The sequence below is a fragment of the Ornithorhynchus anatinus genome, chromosome 9, assembly GCF_004115215.2.
Source record: "Ornithorhynchus anatinus isolate Pmale09 chromosome 9, mOrnAna1.pri.v4, whole genome shotgun sequence".
Lineage (NCBI taxonomy): Eukaryota > Metazoa > Chordata > Mammalia > Monotremata > Ornithorhynchidae > Ornithorhynchus > Ornithorhynchus anatinus.
The window spans coordinates 19,781,306-19,804,161 of record NC_041736.1 but is presented as its reverse complement, the minus strand read 5'-3'; the positions used below and the strand labels follow the sequence as shown (position 1 = coordinate 19,804,161).

The 22,856-nt window shown below is 44.4% G+C and overlaps 1 long non-coding RNA gene across 1 annotated transcript; it reads left to right on the top strand.

Moving 5' to 3' along the window:
* The first annotated feature begins 6,504 nt into the window (after window positions 1-6,504).
* LOC114814263 lies at window positions 6,505-22,606 on the top strand. The gene is made up of 3 exons (XR_003762029.2): window positions 6,505-6,591; window positions 20,743-21,121; window positions 22,472-22,606. It is a non-coding gene; the product is annotated as an uncharacterized LOC114814263 (long non-coding RNA).
* Window positions 22,607-22,856: the final 250 nt, after the last annotated feature.

Here is a 22,856-nt window from a genome sequence, read left to right as displayed (position 1 = left end):
TCATTTATTTTCTGTGGAAAATAAGTGATTGAAAAACTTCAGAGGTTTACTCCCAGGATCTGAGGCTATTGCTTTTAAACTCGCAAAAGAAAAATATAATTTGGTTACAGCATGGAATCTGATAGCAGTATTCAGTAAAAGTTCCCAACCGTAATTCGTACCTGGATAAGATCCTAGTGCTGGCAGTCCTCCATTAACGCTTCTTTGTTGACTGAAATTTTTCTGAGTTTCCAGTCTCCATAGGACCTAGGTCCTTGGAGTGAGGTGCTGAAGCTATTGGACTTTCCAAATGCAAGTTATATTCTTAGAAGTTATATTCTACCTTTGCTCCACTGGTTACAAAGTCCCCGTCCTTGAGGAGTCATAGTAATAATTCTTGTGGTATTGGTTTAAGCGCTTACTACTTTCTAAGCACTCGGGGAGATATAATACAATCAGATCAGACACAATCGCCATCCCACGTGGAGCTCCGAGTCTAATGGGGAGGGAGAACAGTTTTTTAAACCCCCATTTTACAGATGTGGAAACAGAGACACTGAGAAGTCGTTGACTTTCCAAAGATCACACAGCAGGAAAGCAGCAGAGCCAGAATTAGAACTCAAGTCTCCTGACTCCTTATCCTTTGTCCTTTCCACTAGGCCGTGCTGCTTTTCCCAATAATATTAACAATAATTCCTAGAATGTGTTTTTCTGTTTCCTAAGCAGTTTCTCATCCCTAGATTGCAGTCTCCTTGAAGACAGAGATCATGTCTACTAGCTCTGTTGTACTCTTAGTAGAGTGTTCTGCACAGAGTAAATGCTCGATAAATACCATTGATTGACTGATCATCCCTCGCCCTCCCTTTGCTTAGAGCAGTTGAGACCAGAACGTGCCTACCAACCCTGTTGTAGTATACTCTTCTATAAGCACTTTGTACAGTGCTCTGTACACAGTAAGCACTCAGTAAATATGACGGATGGATTGATTGCTCGATTCATTAGACAACTTGCAAGGAGGTTGCTGAGACCAAACTCTTAGTACAGTGCTCTGCTCATAGTAAGCACTCAATAAATGCCATTGATTGATTCCCACCAGCCTGAGGCGGGGACGGGGGCTCCTCATTCTTCTTCATTTGAATGCCAGGTTCGGCTCTCGTGTTTGGACCAATCCCTTGGTTGTGCTCTCTCCTCTTCCTTTACCCCCCAGAACTCCTCCCACAGGTATACTGCTGTATTATCGCCCCCCTCAGTGGGATTTCTTCCTGGACTGAGATGAGGTTGGAGCCATTGTGTGATGTCGTGGTGGCGCTTTCAAAGTGCCACCACTCTCCACCATCAAGCCTAAAGAAGCAAAGAGGTAATATGGCCCAGTGAGAAGAGCCCAGGCCCAGGGCCTGTGTTCTAATCCCCGCTCCGCCACGTGGCTGCTGTGTGTCCTTGGGCCAGTCACTTAACTTTCCTGTGCCTCAATTCCCTCATCTGCAAAAGGGGATTCAATACTTTTCTCTCTGCTACTCTAGACTGTGAGCCCCACGTGGGACCGTAGCCCCGCGCCTTGTACAGTTGTTTGGCACATAGGAACACATAACAAACCCATAATTATCATTATAATAATAAGTATTATTATTAGTAATAGTAGTAGTATTATAAAAAAGAATCAGCTGAATGGAAGGCATGCTCCAACTTCTGAGGCAGCCGATACTTGCCGCATCAATATGAAAATGGAAAACACAGGATGATGATGTTCCCACAAAATTTACAAGCACTGACAGGCCTGATGCCTTTGCTACTATATGAGCAATTTCTCAACTCACGAGACTATGAAGATGCCATTACAATCACCATGTCGATGAATTAAGCTCAGAGCTGGCTGCAAAAACTCCTCCGGGAATCTCTCAGCTCTGCATTGCCAGCAAAATCCTAGTTAGAACTTTTCTAACAGGCTACTGTTAACCATACACTACCTGAACCGTAGCATGCCTTCAGAGCAAAAGTCAACATCACAGTCAGAAAGTCAGTCAGTTGATTTATCGAGGGCTTATTGTGTGCAGAACACTGTACAGAGCGCTTTGGCAGAGTACAGTATAACTACAAACTGCCACATTCCCTGCCCACAACGGGCTTACATCTAGAGGGGAGACTGACATTATATAAATGAATAATTACAGATATGTACATAAGTGCGGTGGGGTTAAGGAGTGTCCTGAATCTGCTGCTTGCCGATAGCTGGTTTTTCTGGAGCACATACATCAGAGGACAGTGCAGGAGATTTGACCGACTTCACGGAGTCTGGTTAGCATGAAGAACAGACAGTGTAATGAAAATGTTATGTTTTTTATTGAGCCACCCACTGGCTGCAATGAATGAACTCAGTGCCCTCACTGAATTCTGTTACCTAGGCAAAACACTATTTAATGACTGCAATGGGATAGAAAATGAAGTAGAAACCAAATTAGGAAGGATAGATTGTCTTTTGCAAATTAACACAATTTTGTGGCACTGGAACATCAAACTGAAATCTTCTAAACTGTGCTGCTGTTCACTTCAAATAGAAAATCAACTGTTTCGGTTCTGCCCCAGTCCACTAACCTTAAAATGAGCTAGGACATAAAGGGTTAACTGTCCATATGGGGTGGCTCTCTGAATTTCTTGAAACCGGAAGCAGCCACCAGCAGTGGAAGAAGGAGGAAGTTAATATCTTCTCCTGGAAAATTCTCTTCTCTTCAGATGACTCAATTGGTTCCTCTGATGTTCCAAGACCCTTTAGGAGCTACCAAACATCTTGACTGCTTTCCAGACCCAGTGGGGTTCAGGAAACTCCCCAGTGCACTTTGTCAGTCAGTTTTTGCCTTTAAATTCTTCCCAGTTTTTAGAGAGCTGAAATCCTTTCAATCCAAGTCTCCAGAAATCACCTGATTCCCCTAGCTCTTAGATTGTGATCCCTGTGTGGAGCAGAGATTGGGTCTGATTTTATTATCTTGTATTTAGGACAAGTGTTTAGGACAGTGCTTGACACATAGTAAGCTCTTTTTGAGTTTCAGGTTTTCAAGTTCTGTCTTGTTCTACTTTTGCCTGAAAAAGCAACCACCTGTGAATCTCTGCCAAATCATCTGCTGAAACAACATAATAATAATAAGAAGAAAATGAATGGTATTTTTTAAGTGCTAACTATGTGGCAAGCACTATTTTTTAAGCCCTGGGGTACGATATGAGTTAATCAGGTCAAACAGAGTCGCCATCCCACTTGGGCTCACAGTCTAAGTAGGAAGGAGAACAGGCATTGAATCCCCATTTTACAAGTGAGGAAACTGAGGCCCAGAGAAGTTAAGTGACTGCCTAAGATCACACAGCAAGCAAGTGGCTGAGGTGGGATTTTTTTTTTTAGTGGCATGTGTTAAATGCTTACTATGTGTCAAACACTGTTCTAAGCGCTGGAGTAAGGTACAAGTTAATTATGTCGGACACAGCCCCAATTCCATATGGGGCTGTCTGTCTAATTAAATTGAATCCTCATTTTACATTTGAGGAACTGAGGCCCCAGAGAAGTTAAGTGATTTGCCCATAGTCACACAGGCAAGCAATTGGAAGAGCTGGGATTAGAACCTAGGTCTTCCAACTTCCAGGCCCATGCATTTTCCCATTAAGGCCATGCTAGCTTCTCTTGGCCCAGAGATACCCAAAATACTGGTGAGTAAAAATCCAGGAGCCAGGAGACCCTAACTCCCCATCCAGTGCTGAAGCCCTTAGATGGTACTGTCATATCCAAAACTACTGGAACTATCGCTTACAAATACCATAATTATTATGATTACCAAGCTTTCCCAGAATACCACCAAAGAAACTCTTTTGCACACATTCTCCATGCACTCGGCCTGTTGCTCATGCCATTCTGTTTTGTGTCCTTATCGGTACTCAGTCATCGAGCCCTCACACCAACTCTTGAACAACAATGAATTGTTTCCTAATATGACAGTTTTCAAACACAGTAATACTTATCTCTTTCTCCCGTTACCCCAGGGAGCTGATAGTCAGGGACAGTTCTTTTGCCTCCACCTCTCCCTTGTCCACCAAATAAGATGTGTGAAATCTTTTGGCAGAGAGAGGGCAAGAAATGCCAATCCGCGAATACACGTCGGCTGCCTGTGGTGATGGATGATATTCTGTACATTTAAATAAATACAAATGTCATAATCTGACCATCTGATTTAATAAACCAAAAGTACCACAAGCCATCTTTCTACTAGAAGCCATGTCTCCTTGAAAAGCGATAACATTAGAACACATTCTGCCCAAACTGTAACCCCACCATCTTGCCTGGCTCTACTTCTGAAGACTTGGGTATGAGCTGGAAAGAAAAGCAAATTACTTCACACTGAGAAAAAAAGAGGTGGATGATTTTCCCCCTCCTCCTCTGCCCGCCCGCCCCCCCATTTGTTAACTGCACAACCAGATGTACCCACCCAATCGTAAGTTCAACCTTCAAGAAATGTTAGGCAGGAGGTCATGGAGAACATTTGTGCATGAGCTACAAAAACTAAACTAAGAAACATGCTTCCCCAACATGTGAGGGCTTTTTTTCCCCCCATGCCACTATAACTTGGGAATGTGGGAAGAGAATTAGATTCCAACTGGTTTGATTACAAATATTCTTCATTGTGATGAAAATTAATAATAATCACAACTAGAACAATGATTAAAAAATCATTTTCAAAGCAGTTGGGGTCCAAAGCTGTTATATGAGAAGGACCTAGGATCAGTAGAGGCCAAGGAGAAGCTGGAGAAAGGGCAGAAAGTCAGAGAACACTGTTGCCTGTTCTAATGTTGGGATTGTTCACGGGGATAGGTGAATGTTAACAGCATCTAGAAGGGATCTAAGAGGGGCAGAACTCAGCATGAGGAACTGCTGGAATGGAAGAAATAACTGAGGGAAATATTGGCAAAAGTCACGATGAGCAACTGTCTTGACCAGACCCTACCTCACCATGCCAAGAAATAGCCCCCTAAAGAATGTACAGAGAAAGTATCTGGTCCCCTCTGCTAAGACCAGTAGCAAAAATCTGAGATCGAGTTCTGACATCCACTATTTCTGGTGCAACCTTGGATGCATTTGTCAGCAACTCATTTTCTTCTTGGATAAAATGGGGAAGAAAATACTGATTGTTTGCTGGACAGTGACTGAGCCGTAAATGGTCCATTTATAAGCAGAAGTACAGTATAAGAGAGTCTGTTGACAATGGATGACCATTTAATCAATCAATGAATCAGTCATGGTACCTCGTTCAACCATTTACTTGTGTGCGGAGCAATAGACGTTGGTACAGGTGCGTTCCCTCCCGCACCGAGCATACAGTCTAGACAACAACAATAAATAGTAATGATGATGGGTATTTTTAAATCTCTTGCTATGTGTCAAGCACTGTTCTAAGCGCTGGGGTAGATACAAGCTAATCAGGTTGTACACAGTCCCTGTCCCATTTGGGGCTCACAGTCTTAATCCCCATTTTACAGATGAGTAACTGAGTCACTGAGGGGTTAAGTGACATGCCCAAGGTCACAGCAGACAAGTGGCAGAGTCGGGAATAGGACCCAGGTCCTTCTGACTCCCAGGCTCGTGTTCTATCCACTAAACCATGCTGTTTCCTAGTCTACTCGTCACATATTATCTTTATACATCATTCTCAGTTATAAACAAGTAGTCCATCTTTATTAGTATAGAATCTTCTAGGAAGAATAGGCACAGGCTTCAGAGCATTGTTGGATCTCTTGTGTTGAAAAATTTGATTCTTACCAAAATGTGGATGTGTCATGCACATCCAATTCTTTACTCTGGTGCCCATCAAAACTAATTGTCTTGTTGCCTAATATATTCAGGAAGAGTCTTTAGGCAAGAGACATGTGTCACTGATCTTCTAAATTCCTTAGGTGCCCTGTCCACTACACATATCCCAGTGGCAAAACTGAATGAGTGAAGGCTCTGGAAGGCAAAGATTTGGACAACTGGGGACTGCCATTTGCTAAATTTCAATGGAAAGAGAAGACCAGGGCCACCAGAGAACTGTTTGAGATGGGAAAATTAAATGGTTTTGCCTTAATGTATTCCTCCCACCTTAATCTGTTCCAGTCCCTTCTAGCCATTGTGAATGAAATCCTCTTGAAAATGAACATTGTTTTACTGTATAATAATTTCAGTGGAACAATAATTATATTTCCTATGACAGAACAATCCTGTGATCATGAGCAGCAGCATTCCCTATGATTTATTACTTACAGGGCAAACATGCACTCTTATGATGTGATACAATTCTCCCCCTTGCCCCAACCCCCAACGACAAGAAATAACATGTCAGTAACACAAAAGGTAGGAAACTATTGTTTAGGGACCTGAAGCCCTCGTCATCAGATGATTTCAGACCATTTATTATAAACATTTAAAGAATAGATTCCCCAACTGTAAATTGCTCTTCTGTCAAGTTTAATTGATTTAAAGGAAAATAACCTGATGTGTTTCTTTCCATTCCAGCCAAAGGAGCATTCATCATCAATGGAATTCCTGCAGAGAAAATCAGGATAAAGGAAGTTGGAGACCAGACTACTGAAATCCTTTGGCCACAGGTAATAATAATATTAATAATAATGATAATATGGTATTTGTTAAGCACTTATTATGTGCCAAGGATTGTACTAAATGCTGGGTATATCAGGACAATTAGGTCTCACATGGGACTTACAGTCTGAGTAAGAGGGCGAACAGGTATTGAATCCCCATTTTACAGATGAGGGGAACTAAGGCACAGGGAAGTTTAAGGTGACTTGCCCAAATCTCAGAGGCAGACAAGTGGATGGAGCTGGGATTAGAACCCAGGATTAGAAACCTAGGTGTTGTGCAATGCTCATCTATGTCTTCTCAACCCCATTAGAGTTCAGCCAACAAAAAGCAGAGTACCAGAAAAGAGTAGGTAAATTGCCAAATGCCCTATAGAGTAAGAGCAAGTAAAAGTGTAAGTGTATAGATACAAATGATAAAAAACAAGGCTAAGCAATTTAAATAATATATACAAATAGGTATATACACGTAAGCGCTAGGATGATTAATGATCTAACAGGCCCAGGACAGTGGAAATTAATCAATCAATTATTGGTATTTAATTGAGCACATTCTGTGGGCAGAGCACTGTACTAAGCTCTTGGTCAATGGGGACCCTTTGGTAGAGCTGGATTTTTAGATGGGTTTTAATGGTGGGAAACAATATGGTTGCTGGAAGCGAGGGAGGAGTTCTGTAATGGGGGTGATGAGAATTATTATTAATATTATTATTGTGATTTATTATTAGTAGTTAGTAGTATGTGATATGATTATTAAGGCAACTTTAATGATATTGTCATCCTTATTCACTGACAGCTATCAGAGTTCTGGGGATTTTTTTTTATTCCTTGCTGGGCATTTTAAGATTATCCTTCCAAAATAACCAATTTCTACAGGAACAGGGCTATCCTAATGTCCAGTCACTCCCAAATACATTGTCTCCCACCTGTAAGCCGAGCAGAGGGCAAGAGAAAGGAAAGAAGGAGAAAAGAGGGATTTGGAGCCCCAGAAACTCTACCTATGGGACTAAGGGCTATTGGCCCAGACCCTGCATTGTTTCCTCTCTCTGGGAGAAGTCAACTTATCAAGTGGTCACCAATCTGTAGCATAATAAGAAGCAGCGTGGCTCAGTGGAAAGAGCACGGGCTTGAGAGTCAGAGGTCATGAGTTTGAATGCCGGCTCTGCCACTTTTCAGCTGTGTGACTGTGGGCAAGTCACTTAACTTCTCTGTGCCTTAGTTACCTCATCTGTAAAATGAGGATTAACTGTGAGCCTCACGTGGGACAACCTGATGACCCTGTATCTACCCCAGCGCTTAGAACAGTGCTCGGCACATAGTAAGCACTTAACAAATACCAACATTATTATTAACTCAGGCAAGCAAGCAATCGATTAATCAATGGTATTTATTAAGTGCTGACCGCATGCAGCACTTGGAAGAGTATTAGTCAATGGAGTCAGAAGTCATGATCTCCACCTTCAAGGAGTTTACAATCTAGTGGGGGATTCAGATATTAAAATAAATTCCAGGCATGGAAGCCCCCAGGGTCTCTTCCCACAGATCCCTGGGCTAAACCCCAGTGTGTCCCTAACAAAGTCCTGTACAGATTACACCCTGATACCATACAAATTCGTGACATAGTAAGAGTTTGAACCCCGCCTGTCAGGGAAATGAACAACTGATATTAGGGTACTCTTAGGCCAAACCTTAAGTACAGTCTTGGTTTAATGTAATGGAAACTGCTTTCCTGTTCTTTTGTCTCAGGGTGAAGTGCCCCAGCTGCTGCTTTTCTTTTAATTAAAAACAGCTCCTTAAAACAATAAAACCCAGAAAGAAACCAGGATTGGCGAAATACAGATAGAGCCATTAGCTCACATATCGCATAATCCTGCTGCCTGTGAAATGGCTTTTTAGGAGCCAGCTATTAAGAACAGTTTAAAAGTTTAATCTCTATCTTAAAATTCAGAAAGTGGAGAACTGCCAAAAGGAATTTAACTCCATCCCCCTGCTGTCCTATATTCCTAAACTACAACGTGAGCCATCCAGTTAGGCCTAGTGATGCCTACTGGGGCCCTAAGAGCCGTTAGTAATGGTCCAACGGCCTTTTCCTAGAGTATCTAACCCAGGGCCCAGTTACTCTGTAGCTCAGGGATTTAGCCAATATCTGACACATGCACATCCTGCCTTAGCCAAAGGCCACGTCTTCATATGCAAATTATTCATGTGCTTCTGGCCCAGAAATACATTCAACCGTATTTATCTGATATTGCAGATGTGAGCTTTTTTTTTGGTCCGAAATATCCAAAGAAGTCATGTCAAAAGCATATTTTTAGTCATTTAAAAGCAGCATTGCCTAGGAGGAGCAGCATGGCGTAATGAGAAGAGCAAACAAGCCTAGGGGTCAGGAGACCTGAGTTCTAATGCTGGCTCTGCAACTTGACTGTTGTGGGAGCTCCAGAAAGTGACTTAACTTCTCTGTGCCTCAGTTTCTTATCTGTAAAATGGGGAGTCAATGCATGTTCTCTATCCCCCTTAGACTCGGAGCCTCATGTGGACAGGAACTGTGTCCAAACTGGTTGTTATGTATATAGCCCAGCTGCTAGTACGGTGTTTGACACACAGCAAGCACTTAACAAATACCAGTTGTTACTGGTTGTCCATATAGTTTACTTAGAAAGGCTCATACCGAATAGAGAGGGGAGAATACCCAGTCAATCAATCATATCAATTGAGTGTTTACTGCGTGCAGAGCACTGTTCTAAGCTCTTGGGAAAGCAGCACAGTATAACAGAGATGACAAATCCTATCCCTGCCCACAGGGAACTTACAGTCTACAGGGGAAGACAGACATTAATATAAACACATTATATAGGTATGTGCGCAAGGGCTCTGGGGTTGAGGAAGGGTTGAATAGAGGGTAACAAATCCAAGTATCGAAGTGAGGCAGAAGAAGTAGGAAGAGGAAAAGAAGGCTTAATTGGGGAAGGCCTCTAGGAGGAGATGTGCTTTTAATAATCTTTGAAGGTGGGAGAGTGTCTGTCAGATATGAAGAGGGTGGGTGTTCCAGGCCAGAGGCAGGATGAGAGCGAGAAGTCGGCAGCTAGATAGATGACATCGAGGTACAGTGAGTAGGTTGGCATTAGAGGAGCAAAAGTGTGCAGGCTGAGTTGTAGTAGGAAATCAGGGAAGTAAGATGGGGGAGGCAAGGTGATTGAAGGTTTTAAAGCCGATGATCGGGAGCTTCTGTTTGGTCAGTCAATCAGTGGTATTCATGAGTACTTCCTTTGTGCAGAGCACTGTAGTGAGCACTTGGCAGAGTATAATAAAGCAGAGTTGGCAGAATTGTACCCTGACCGCATCAAGCTTACAGTCTTGAGGGGGAGACAGGCATTAATATAAATAAATAATTTATAATATATAATTTAAAGTTATGCACATAAGTGCCGTAGGGTTGGACGTGAAATGAATATCAATGTCCAAGTGCATAAAATTCACAGAAGCGAGAGGCAGCTGAGGAAAAGAGGGCTCTGCACATAGTAAGTGCTCAATCAAAACCATTGTTTAACTAGAATGGGTACAGGGAGAAGATGGGATGAAAACAATTATAAGACTCCAGTCTAGATTACTCTTAGATCTAATTTTTCAAGAAATGTTTTTCCACAACACTTTGGGGGAGCGTTTGTATGTGAACTAAAATTAGGTGTAGTGACCAGATGTCTGCACTGATCCGTCTTTTCAGCTGCTTATATTAATGTCTGTCTCCTCCTCTAGACTTGTAAGCTCATTGTGAGCAGGGAATGTATCTTTTATTGTTCTGTGGTACTCTTCCAAGCTCTTAATGCAGTACTTCGTACACAGGACGCGCTCAATAAATATGATAGAATGAATGAACGAGAAGTTGGCTAAGAGGAAGTGGGAGAGACACGTTTACCTCTTCCTCCTCTGCCACTCTCTGCCCTTTGCTGTCCAGTCCTAGCACTGTGGCCATCCCCGGGTGGCTTCAGGTAGTAAGGACAGCTGGGGAATGGAGCCATGCTTTTCCTACAACTGACCTTTCCAGGCCAGTGGAGGGAGATTCCAGCGTGGCCAAATGATGAGCTTCTGACCACAGCAGAAACTTCCTCACTAGACCAGAAAGACCTGTTCAGCCATAGAGGGTCAAGCCAGCAGCTAGGAGCCTTAGCATTTTGATAATGTGGCGTTTCAAAATAATTATTATTATGCTATTAAGTGCTTACTATATGCCAGGCACTGTACTAAGCTCTGAGGAGGATACAAGCAAATCGGGTCCAAAACAGTCCCTGTCCCACATGAGACTCACAGTCTCAATCCCCATTTTGCAGAGGAAGTAACTGAGGGACAGAGACTTAAGTGACTTGCCCAAGGTCACAGAGCCGACAAGTGGCAGAGCTGGGATTAGAATCCATGATCTTCTGACTCGCAGGCCCGTGCTCTATCCACTAGGCCATGCTGCTGCTCCATTAGGCCCATAGGGACAGATGCCAAAGAAGATGCCATTTTGCTCTGGGAAATTTAGGTGAATTTAAATAGCAGTCAGAAAAGGTTGCAAGTCTCTCTTACCCACTGCAACATGACAGCACTTTAATCTTGTGCAGATTGCAGTTTGATTGAGGCTTTTTTAACCATTCAGGCAAGGTGGAAGGTCGTTGTGGGCAGGGAATGTGTCTGTTTATTGTTATATTGTACTCTCCCAAGCTCTTAGTACAGTGTTTTGCACACAATAAGCACTAAATAAATGAAATTGAATATGAAACAAAGTAATGGATTTGGAAATGAAGAAAGAACTTCTCAAATGGAGGATGGGGAAAGCCTGGCTAAGGCACAGGTATTGAACACCAGAAAAAGACTTGAAGGTCAGAGTTGGCCCCAAGCTGAGTTTGAGTAGGCAGTGCAGTATAGTTGCTTTCCAAAAGCAACATGGTGTTGGGTCCTGTTACCTGCAGACAGGCATGCAAGATCCAGGAAGCCATTCTTTCACCACAATCTTCTTAAGTCAAATTCTTACCTAAATACGGAGGCCAGTATTGGTGTCTGCACTTTATGAAGAATTTTAAAAAGCTGGAGGAGGTCCAGAAAAGAGCCACAAAAATGACCGAAGAGATGGACTAATGGTTCTCATGAGGGTTAGGGAATTGGGGTTGTTTATCTTGGAGAAATGAAGACTAAGGGCTATCATCATTGTTTTCTTAGGTCTTTTGGCTCTTTTTATCATTTCAATCTTTCCTTACGTGTCCATCGCCATCCCCTCTCTGACATTCCCAAACTCTGAACCCTGTGGTCCAGAAACACGCCAGTATTAACATCCTTGTTCCTTTCCCCAGTGCTTTGTTTAGTGTTCTGTCCTCAGTGCCACTAAATTTGTTGGACTCTGAGCTTTGCCCGTTATGTTATTTTTTGTATCTATATTATTTCGTTTTTCCTACTCTGTGTGTCGCCAAACTCCTCCCTGCCTTATTCTTAGCTCATGAGCCTCTAGAGGGTCAAGGACCATGTCTAATTCTCACCTGTGTATTTTTTTGCCCCAGTGCTTAGTACGGTGCCCTGAACACAGGAGGCTTGATAAATACTGTTTCTGCAGTAGGACTCAGTATAGACAATCAAACGAATGAACTAGTCCAGCTTAATAATAATTGTGGTATTTGTTAAGCGCTTCCTATGTGCCAGGCACTGTAAGCGCTGGCATGATTACAAGCAAATAAGGTTGGATACAGTCCCTGTCCCACATGGGACTCACAGTCTTAATCCCCATTTTACAGATGAGGTCACTAAGGCTCAGAGAAGTGAAGTGACTTGCCCAAGGTCACCCAGCAGACACATGGAAAAGCCGGAATTAGAATCCAGGTCCTTCTGATTCCCAGGCCCGTGCTCTTTCTGCTAGGTCACTTAGCTCCCCTATCTCTCTTCTATAAAAAAAAAAAGCTTTTGCCTCCCAACTTCAGGTAGGGAAGTAGGAAAGAATGGCAGGGACTTAGTCTGGAAATGAGAAAGAGAAAGAATTCTTGACCATTGCACTTGTGGTTTCAGAAGCCATTACAATGCAGATATCTCCTTCTACTGAATCCTTCCACCAGGAAGTATTTCTAATAGAGGGAGGAGCTTGTTTTGAGCGATACAGACTAAGAAGGAAGACAGGCAGTCTACAGGAACTGAGTTCTGGCATGAACAACTAGTTTTTATTGCTTGGAAAAAATAATAGACATGACCCTTATTCAAGCAACTCTCCCAAAATCAGATCTTTGGTTCATTATTCAGGCTAAAGACCGATTCCAAGTAGTGATCTCAACCATTAATCCTCCCCGATTAAAGCTAAACTAGAAATGAAATTGTTACCAACTGCGTACTAACTTTCATTTATTCCTTTGGCAAGGAGAGTTGGAGTTTCTGACCAGAAAGCACTAAGTCATGATGCCATATTACTAATGGCAGGAAGTCAGGGCCTCTCTCCCGTGAGTGTATGGTGTGAACAATGATTATTTCAGAGTCAGTCCAATAAAATATAATCATTAAATCTTTAATGAGGACAGAAAAAGAAAAAATCTCCCTCCTCACAGGGGCAGCCAACTGGAATCCCAGCTTCGCTCTGAGCCTCTGTGCATCACACATTGTGTGGAGCATCCAAAGCTCCGGTGGCACCATCCTCACACAATCCATTGCCATTGTGTACAGCTCGGGGATCAGGAAAATGTCCGTGGCAATAAACCACATCGACTCATCAATCAAAATGAAAGTGTGCGCTAATTAAACCAGAGAAAATCAAAAAAGCATCTGTGGGAAAGGGGAGACGGAGAGGAGGAGAAGGGAGTTTAAATTCCGGGGATGTGCAAACCTGAGGGGCCCCAGAATGGGAAAGGAAGCAGATACAGAATCAGCATCCGCAGCCAGAGGTTGTCGCATTCAGAGGTTCATCTGCAAGACCGGAAGGCTGAAATATTCCCGGGTTGGGAGCAGGAGGTGGGAATATGGGGAAAGTTGGGAATGAAGAGAATCATGTTCAGATCTTCCTTTGCTGGCTTTCCCCCTCTGGTGTCCACGTGCCCTTACTTTCCTCATTGTCCAACCTATTTTTTTCCCCTGCTGCTTTTCTTTGTTCTATTCTCTCCTCTTCTCCACCTTCCTACCCCTCCTTCCTTTAGCCTGTATTTCCCATGGCTGCCGTGGAAACCAGGCACCCGGTGAGCTGAGCCCAAAGAGTGGTTTATCCAGGATGGGCTGGGTCAGCCCAGCAGCCTGAGAGTCAGGGGAGTCAGGAGACAGAGAATGGGCACTGCATGGATTTCCAGACAACATTTTTGCCAGGAAATAAACACAGGCAGCTCATAGAATCGAAAAAAATGTGCAAATAGGGCAGCTGATATAATTATGTCAATGGTTCCACCTCTTATGCAATAGGATTGTGGGCAGGGAATGTGTCTATTGTTTTATCGTAATCTCCCAAGCCCTTAGTACAGTGCTTTGCACACAGTAAATGCTCAAATATGATTGAAAGAATGAATAAGGCAAGAACACCATTCCTTTAAGCTGTGCATTATTTCAATAGTAATCCTAGTAGTAATATATTTATTCATAAATTCTTACTGTATGTAGTATGTACTATATGAGTACTGTGTGTACTAAGCCCTGGGAAGGAGTGCACAGCTTATTGGGTGCAGAACATTGTTCTAAGCATTGGGAAAGAGTACACAGCTGGAAATTAGATACAGTCCCCATCTCTCTCTTCGTTTAAATCACAGTTCAAATCCCCCTTCCCCAGGAAGCTCACTGGCAAATCCCATTACTGTCCGACTCACCAATCCAGTCACTACCTGACACTCTTGTCATTACTTTGTTCATCTATCCATACTTATGGTGTTAAGCACTTAGTGTAGGGCTCGGCACACAGTAAATATTTAATAAATACCATCGATTGGTTGAGCGTGGCTCAGTGAGAAGCAGCGTGGCTCAGTGGAAAGAGCACGGGCTTTGGAGTCAGGGCTCATGAGTTTGAATCCCAGCTCTGCCACTTGTCGGCTGTGTGACTCTGGGCAAGTCACTTAACTTCTCTGTGCCTCAGTTCCCTCATCTGTAAAATGGGGATTAAGACTGTGAGCCCCACGTGGGACAACCTGATTCCCCTATGTCTACCCCAGCGCTTAGAACAGTGCTCGGCACATAGTAAGCGCTTAACAAATACCAACATTATTATTATTATTATTGATTGATTGACAAGTTATACATTTGTCTATATTGTCTTCTCTGTTAAAGAGGCAAGTAGTATTTGGCAGCTTCAGTGAGCACCTCAGCATGACTGGGGTGAACATTGTGGGGAGGGAACATGTCTACCAACTCTGTTGTATTCTACTCTCCCAAGCACTTTAATACCGTGCTGTACGCACAGTAAGCACTCAATAAATACAGTTGATTGATTGAGCGGAGAGTGGAGGGGGCGACTTACAGACTTCAGGACACATCCCCCGGCTTGATGGATCTTGGGATAGCTGCCCCAGCCAGGTCGCAGCCTTCTCTTCAGTAATAGTAATAATAATGGTATTTGTTAAGCGCTTACTATGTGTCAGGCACTGTTCTAAGCACTGGGGTAGATACAAGATAGCTGGGTTGGACACAGTCCCTGTCCTACACAGGGCTCGCAGTCTTAATCTTAATCTTAATGTTGGTATTTGTTAGCACTTATCTTGTGCAGAGTACTGTTCTAAGCGCTGGGGTAGACACAGGGGAATCAGGTTGTCCCACATGGGGCTCACAGTCTTAATCCCCATTTTACAGATGAGGTAACTGAGGCACCGAGAAGTGAAGTGGCATGCCCAAGGTCACACAGCAGACAAGTGGCAGAGCTGGGATTCAAACTCATGACCTCTGACTCCAAAGCCCAGGCTCTTTCCACTGAGCCACTCTGCGTATAGTCACCTCTCTGCCCCCACTCCACCACCACCCCCATGGTTTTCACCATCACCTTTAGGTTCCCAGCTATTGTCCGGTGTGCCATCTCTGGAGCCTCTGCCTGTTTAATCTTTTTGTATAGAACCAATAGAGATGTCCCCTTCTTCCCCTTCACCTTGCCACTTGCGGCAAGAGTAGCTAGAAATCCCAGGAGAAGACGATGGGACATAACTTCCATATGACAGCCCCTCTCCGCTAAGCTGAGGCACCCAAGAAAATCATTGACCCACTTTAGGGTTTCCCTGGAGATTAGGCCCCTGGCCATCACTGGTATTTTGAGGCAGCAGTGGTTCCTGACAAAGCTAAAGCAAGCGACGGGACACAGATCCTTAGGTTTCCGAACCGTGCTGGTGAAATTGGGATGTCTGAGGGCGGGGACTAGTGGTCTGTCAATCCACAGGTATGCTCTGTCTCTCCAGAGTGGTCTCCCCAGCTCTGCCGATGGTCTGGGCGATAGACCTCTGCCCTGAGAATGGCCAGGGAGTGAGAGTGGGTCAGTGCATGCCATCGCTGCTATTACCGACTCCTCTGCACAGGTTCATCACCCTGAAGTCCCGAGGGACAACCTGATCACCTTGTATCTGCCCCAGCGCTTAGAACAGTGCTCGGCACATAGTAAGCGCTTAGCAAATACCAACATTATTATTAAGTCCCAGGACCAGAGCTCAGCCACTGTTCCATTAGAGAAGCAGCATGATGTAGTGGATAGAGCACGGACCTGGGAGTCATAAGGTCATGGGTTCTAATCCCAGCTCCGCCACTTGTAGGCTGGGTGACCCTTGGCAAGTCACTTCACTTCTCTGGGCCTCAGTTACCTCATCTATAAAATGGCAATTGAGACTATGAGCCCCACGTGGGATAGGGCCTGTGTCCAACCTGATTTGCCTGTATCCACCCCAGCGCTTAGTCCAGTGCCTAGCACATAGTAAACGCTTAACAAATAACATAATTATAATTATTATTATTATTCCTGATGGGTAACTCTTATCAACATCGATGCCCTCCCCACAGGTGAGTCACACATCTCATGGGTTGGGGCACAAAAGGAAATTCCTCCAAAGAAGCCGTATGGCCTAGTGGACAGAGCACGGAGCTGGGAGTCAGAGGTCATCCCAGCTCTACCACTTGTCTGCTGTGTCACTTTAGGCAAATCACTTCCTTCTCTGTGCCTCAATTAGCTCATCTGTAAAATGGGGATTAAGACTGAGCCCCATGTGGAACATTGACTGTGCTCAACCCGATCGGCTTGTATCTACCTCGGTGCTTAGTACAGTGCCTGGCACATAGGAAGCGCTTAACAAATGCCATTTTAAAAAAAGAAATATTCTCTTCTAAAGCAATCCTTACCCTATGACAATTTGTTCCCTCGTGTTTTATTTGCTCTACTGTCACCTGCTAAATAACTTGTTGGCTGCTCTAGTGTACTAATCCTGCATTAGACTTTCAGGTAGATTTTGATCCCTAAATTCCTTTGGAGGTGGAAGTCTGGGCTGGATGGACCACTGGATCTGACCCAATATACCATCTCTTGTATTCCAGCTTCTAAACTTGCCTTCAGAAATTAAGAGGGTTTCCTGAAGGTTAATTCCAGGAAGATCCGCTGACCTCTGCTCAGCCAATTCAATCCGAAATGACAACATGATGGAGTAGAAACAATATCAGAACGCCCTGTAATTCCTGACACTTTATCCCAAATCCATTTTATCCGTCACCCGAACATCAGTAGGAGGAGGTTGGTGGAGGTGCCGTCTGACGGAGAGAGAAACGGTGGTAAGGGTGTGGAAGCGTGTCCTAGGGTCAGCAGGGAGGTAGAGGAGGGCTAAGAGCCTCCCAGATTGTTCCCACATCCCGCCACTTGGCCGTTGGGCACTCCGGAGTTTGGAAAAGAAATCTGCTGCAGGAGCTATGCTCCTTGAGTGAAACCACAAACGCCCCCCCACCTTTACCAAGGCCAACCGTAAAAACACAGAGATAATGTGGCTTTTTTTGTTTTGTTTTATTCTCTGCCGGTGTAATAAACTGTTCTTTGCGCTGCATTGCCCCCCCTCGGGGGGGGGGGGGTCAAATAGCGCTGCTTGGCTGCAGCTGTGGGTGTGGCGCTGTTTATTAGAAGTCGAACTTGAAGACCGCAGCTGGGTTAGGCCGAGTGGATCTTGAATTTACATCTGGGCTGCACACTTTCAAAGTCACTTCACAAACAAGTGGAGTCATTTTCACAAGCCAGAAGCCTCTCCCCCTTCCAACCCCCCAAATAAAGTTTCTGATCTTCTGGCACTCATCTGACAGGTTGCTCTCAGTTTCTCGGTCACGTGCTCTTCATTCTGCATTTCACCCACTGTAACTCCTGATTTCTCATTGAGTGTTCTGGAGACACTCTCTTGGGAGGACCAAGGGCACTCTAGGAGTCGAACAATTCCTTGTGGCTGCCTACTCATTCTTTTTGACTGCATAGGGCCAGAGCCTCTTTTCATTTGTAATCACTCTCAGAGAGGTTCTGCTCTCTTTTCCTTATCCGGTTCTGCCTTACCCATGCATTTTGGTCTCTTTAAAGTCTTTGCTTTGTGGAAAATATTTCAGTCGTCTTTCTTCTATCAGCGCAAGGGCCTATCCCTGCTAAGGTAGCAAAATAATTAGCAAAATAACCCTCAGTCTCTGAAGTGGACATGAAAATGCCCTCCATGACTCTCAGTCGAATCAATCAATTGGTTTTTCATTTTCTTCCCTATTGTAATACAATCACTGTCCGGACACTGGAAATGGCTTCGTTCTGTCTCGCTTGTGAGCATGACACAGTGACTCGGCCCTGGAGCAGATGTAGATTATAAATGAGATGTGTCCATTTCTGAATTTGTAAGATCAAAAGCATAACTGCGAAGAAATTCTAGAAATCTAGAATGGTTTATTTAATGGTAGACCGAAGGACTGCAGTTACACGTGACGTTCCACTAGATGGCAGCACATGAAGTCGGGAAACTCTGTCTTAGACACGGAGACAGGGTTTTCATGTTCTGCCCAGAAACTGTGGAGACTAATAATAATAATGTTGGTGTTTGTTAAACGCTTACTATGTGCAGAGCACTCTTCTAAGCGCTGGGATAGATACAGGGTAATCAAGTTCTCCCACGTGAGGCTCACAGTCTTAATCCCCATTTTACAGATGAGGGAACTGAGGCCCGGAGAAGTGAAGTGACTTGCCCACAGTCACCCAGCTGACAAGTGCAGAGCTGGAATTCGAAAGCAGCGTGGTTCAGTGGAATGAGCACAGGATTGGGAGTCAGAGGTCATGGGTTCAAATCCTGGCTCTGCCACTTGTCAGCTGTGTGACTGTGGGCAAGTCACTTAACTTCTCTGTGCCTCAGTTACCTCATCTGGAAAATGGGGATGAAGACTGTGAGTCTCATGTGGGACAACCTAATTAAAAAGAACGGTGCTCGGCACATAGTAAGCGCTTAATAAATACCAACATTATTATTATGACCTAGGACTCCCAAGCCCGGGCTCTTTCCACTGAGCCACGCTGCTTCTCTAGGCCTGGGTTTAGGGTGTGATGTACTGAGGAGATCTGAGTAGCTATTAGGGTGGAGAGATGAGTAATTAATTCCTTCCACAGCATAAATAACCTGGATGTAAAATGACACTTTAAGTCGTTCAATTAGCATTCATGCTATTTAGGTACACAGTTCTCTGGTGCCCTGCTTGAGGCCTCCGTCAGCAGTATGGCCTGGGTGTCAGAGGATCTAGGTTTTAATTCCAGCTCCACCATCTGTCTGCTGTGTGGTGACCTTTGGAACTCAGTTTCTCTATGCCTCAGTGACCTCATCTGTGAAATGGGGATTAAGACTCTGAGCCCCATGTGGGACATTGTATCCAACCTGATTAGCTTGTATCTATCACTTAGTTCAGTGCCTGGCACTTGGCAAGCACTTAATAAATGCCACAGTTCTTATTACTATTGGTTGACTGATTCACCGAGCAAGAGGGGCCATTGCCCTTGCCCACAGGTTTGGAAACCACAGAGACCAAGGGGACGTTGGGAAAACTGCAATAGATGCTGCCTCCGGCTCTGTCTTCCCACGAGGACTGGTGTGTCAGATGCACCTTTATACGTGGCAGGAACCCACTGTCGGGGATTTCGTTGTCAGATGTGTGTTCACTAGATGTGTGGACCTTCTGGGAGGCCAGCCACTCTGCAGGCCCTGGACCTTGCTGGCCTCTTCCTCCCACGTATTTGCTATAGCAAGCCGCCCGTAAGTCTTTCTGTTGCTGCTGTCTCTTGCCCAGGCAGCTCATTGCCATCACCCATCCACATTCGGGATCCCCTCGACCCCTCTGTGTCACCCTGCACATGAATCCTCCTGCCCCAGCCAAGTCCCTGCTAGAATCCCCACCTGTCCATCCCCAGCCCACCCTTCCATCATGTAGGGAATTGGGCAGCATGGGCAAGAACAGAAAAGGGAAGGGAAGCTGAATCAAGTTTCTATATCCAAAGAGACATGGGGTGGGTTCTCTCTTGTTCACTCTCTCGCAGTCACCCTTCGTTCTCTCTCTCTCTCTCTGTTTTTGTCTCTTTTCTTTTTCTTGTCTGGGTTTCTGTGTCGGTAGGGTTTCTTCTATTTAAGCAGCTCACTCTGTCCCCACTTCCTACCTTTTTCTTCACCTCTGGCTCTGGCCTTAGGCCCCGGTCCCAGAAGCCCCTCCCTTAGAGGAGAGAGAGCCCCATTTCAACTAGAGACAAGCTCATCACTTTGGCCCGAAATAACCAGACTTTTCATTGGTGCATCTTTCAATCTCCTGATGCCACCTACTAATGGCAGCCCGCGAGACCTCAGAAGAGCTTCCAGGAAATGGCAAGACATTTCCAAATTCAGCAGTTCTCATATCGATAATTCATTGAAATAAATGATGATAAATGAGTGTCGCACCTTGGGAATCAGGTGCTGCCCACCATGAGCCTCGGGGAGAAACGATTCATCGAGGCGGCGGAAAGAACCAAGAGCTATTGCAGGGATGGGTTATTTTTAGAGCAGGCCGCAGAGCCGAGTTCCAGCGTGACCCTTTTCCCTGTTGCCGATCCCAGTACCACTTGGAATTAACCTCAGATCTTGGGACTCCTAAGTTCATTGAACAGTGACCCCCGATCTCCCCCAGAGAGACCCAGTCCTCAGGGCATCGTGGCCTTCTCTTTAACCTGGACACCGACTCTGTTCTCCTCTTGTTTTGCAGAACGTCAGGGAGTGGAGATACTCGCTGCCAGATTCATGCGGAGACCAGGTTCTCCTCGGCACAGAAGTCAAATTGCCACATTGAAATGGAAAGCCTGCGGTTAATGAAGAACACAGATCCAAAGTTATTTTCAAAACTCCGGGCCACGCAGTCAGCTCTGTACTTTTCGCAGCTGGACTCCCTCTGCAGTCTGGGTCTGATAAAATAGGACTTTGTTTCAGACTATCAAATGACATGTTCCAAACATTTGGAATAGAGTTAGTTCTTCTAAAAGGTGACAGATTGATAGACCATGGATAAAGCAGTGCAGCCTCTAGATATGTGTGTGTCATGAGAAACAGAACCGGGCCTATTCCAGTGACACAGATACTGCCAAAAGGTAATCTTGGAACACAAGGGATTTCATTCTGGGAGGGCTCAGTCAACCTCTGGCCTCCCCAGGTTTTAGTCACAGCTGTGATTATTTTTTTAATGGTAGTTATTTAGCACTTACTATGTCACGGGCACTGTATTAAGCACTGGGGTAGATCCAAGCTAAGCAGGTTGGACACAGTCCCTGTCCCTCTTAGGGTTTATCATCTTAATCCCCATTTTACGATGAGATAACTGAGTCACAGAGAAGTGAACTGACTTGCCCAAGGTCACACAAAGCAGATTAATGGCAGTCAGTAAATGCCATAAATAGTAAGCACGCAATACCATTGATTAATTAATTAATTCCCCTCAAATGCCCACTGTAAACAACGAAAATGGAGCAGTGTGAGGAGAGAAACACTTTCATCTGTTTTCTGAGTGAATAAATTGGGATTACAATTTTTTACAATTACAGTTAGAGAAGCTACATGGCCTAAAGGAAAGAATATGGGCCTGGGAGTCAGAGGACCTGGGTTCTAATTCCAGCCCTGCCAGTTGCTTGCTCTGTGATCTTGGTCAAGTCACTTAACTTCTCTGGGCCTCAATTTCCTCAGTTGTAAAATGGGGATTCCACACCAGTTCCCCCTCCTCCTTAAACTGGGAATCCCATGTGGGACGGGGACTGTGTCCAACCTGATTAATTTGGATCTTCGCCAGTGCCTAGAAAAGTGCTTGAGGCAAAGTAAGTGCTTAACAAATTCTGAAATAATAATCATTACAATATTATTCTCCCTTGGGATTTTCCCCATCTTCAAAACCCTTCTAAAATCACACCTCCTCCAGGAAGTCTTCCCTGACTAATCTCTCATATCTCCATCGTATTTCCCCTCCTACTGCCACTTTGACACTTACCCCGAAGTCCTCACTCAGCACTGTAGTATCGATCGTTGACTGATTGATTCTGGGCCATGAATAATATGTGTATTTGCATTCAGTTAGCCTATTGTTTACTTACAAGGTCCATGTGTATTCCATAGAGTATCATCTGTTCTTGAGCATTTTTCCAGTTACATTTGTACTGTTGATTGATTTTTTTCCTTATATATACTTTCTCACTGTCATCTCATTACCATTCATCTAGATCCCTTCCACTGGGTGTGTGGCAGAGATGGGAAAGACAAAGACGGGGGCATAATAAGTGGAGAGGTGAGGGCTAGCAGAAATCTGGACAAGGCACTATCATAGGGCTCTGCTTAGAGAACAGAGTGTTGCTAAGTCTCAAGAACTCCTGATCCCTCTCCACCAGGAAGCAAAACAGTCCTGGTATAGTCCACATCAGTGCTGATTGAGCGTGTCTAATGTTCTTAATCCCCAGTAGAGCGTGCCTGGAAGCATCATAAATACCCGAGGAGTGGAAGCCAGCCTTTAAGAAGGTCAACCAGAAGCCCATCCTGGAAAGGGTCGCCAAAGACAGAAGGTATGAATGGCCAATTGCTTTAGCATCGCCAGCAGCGTATTTTGACCGGGTTCATTTGAAGCATTATGTCATGTAGAGTCTCTTTTAAAAAATGATACATCACTGCTGACAGTTGGCACGTACTGTTTTCATAGCTTAGCTTTTATAAATATTATGAGCACATATCACAGTGGTATTGTTATAACGAGTTACAATGATGTGTTCTTTGAGAGAGTGCCAGTGACTGGTTTATATCCTTGGTGATGTTACAGTGTCATAATAAATGTGGCATAAATCTTTTCCC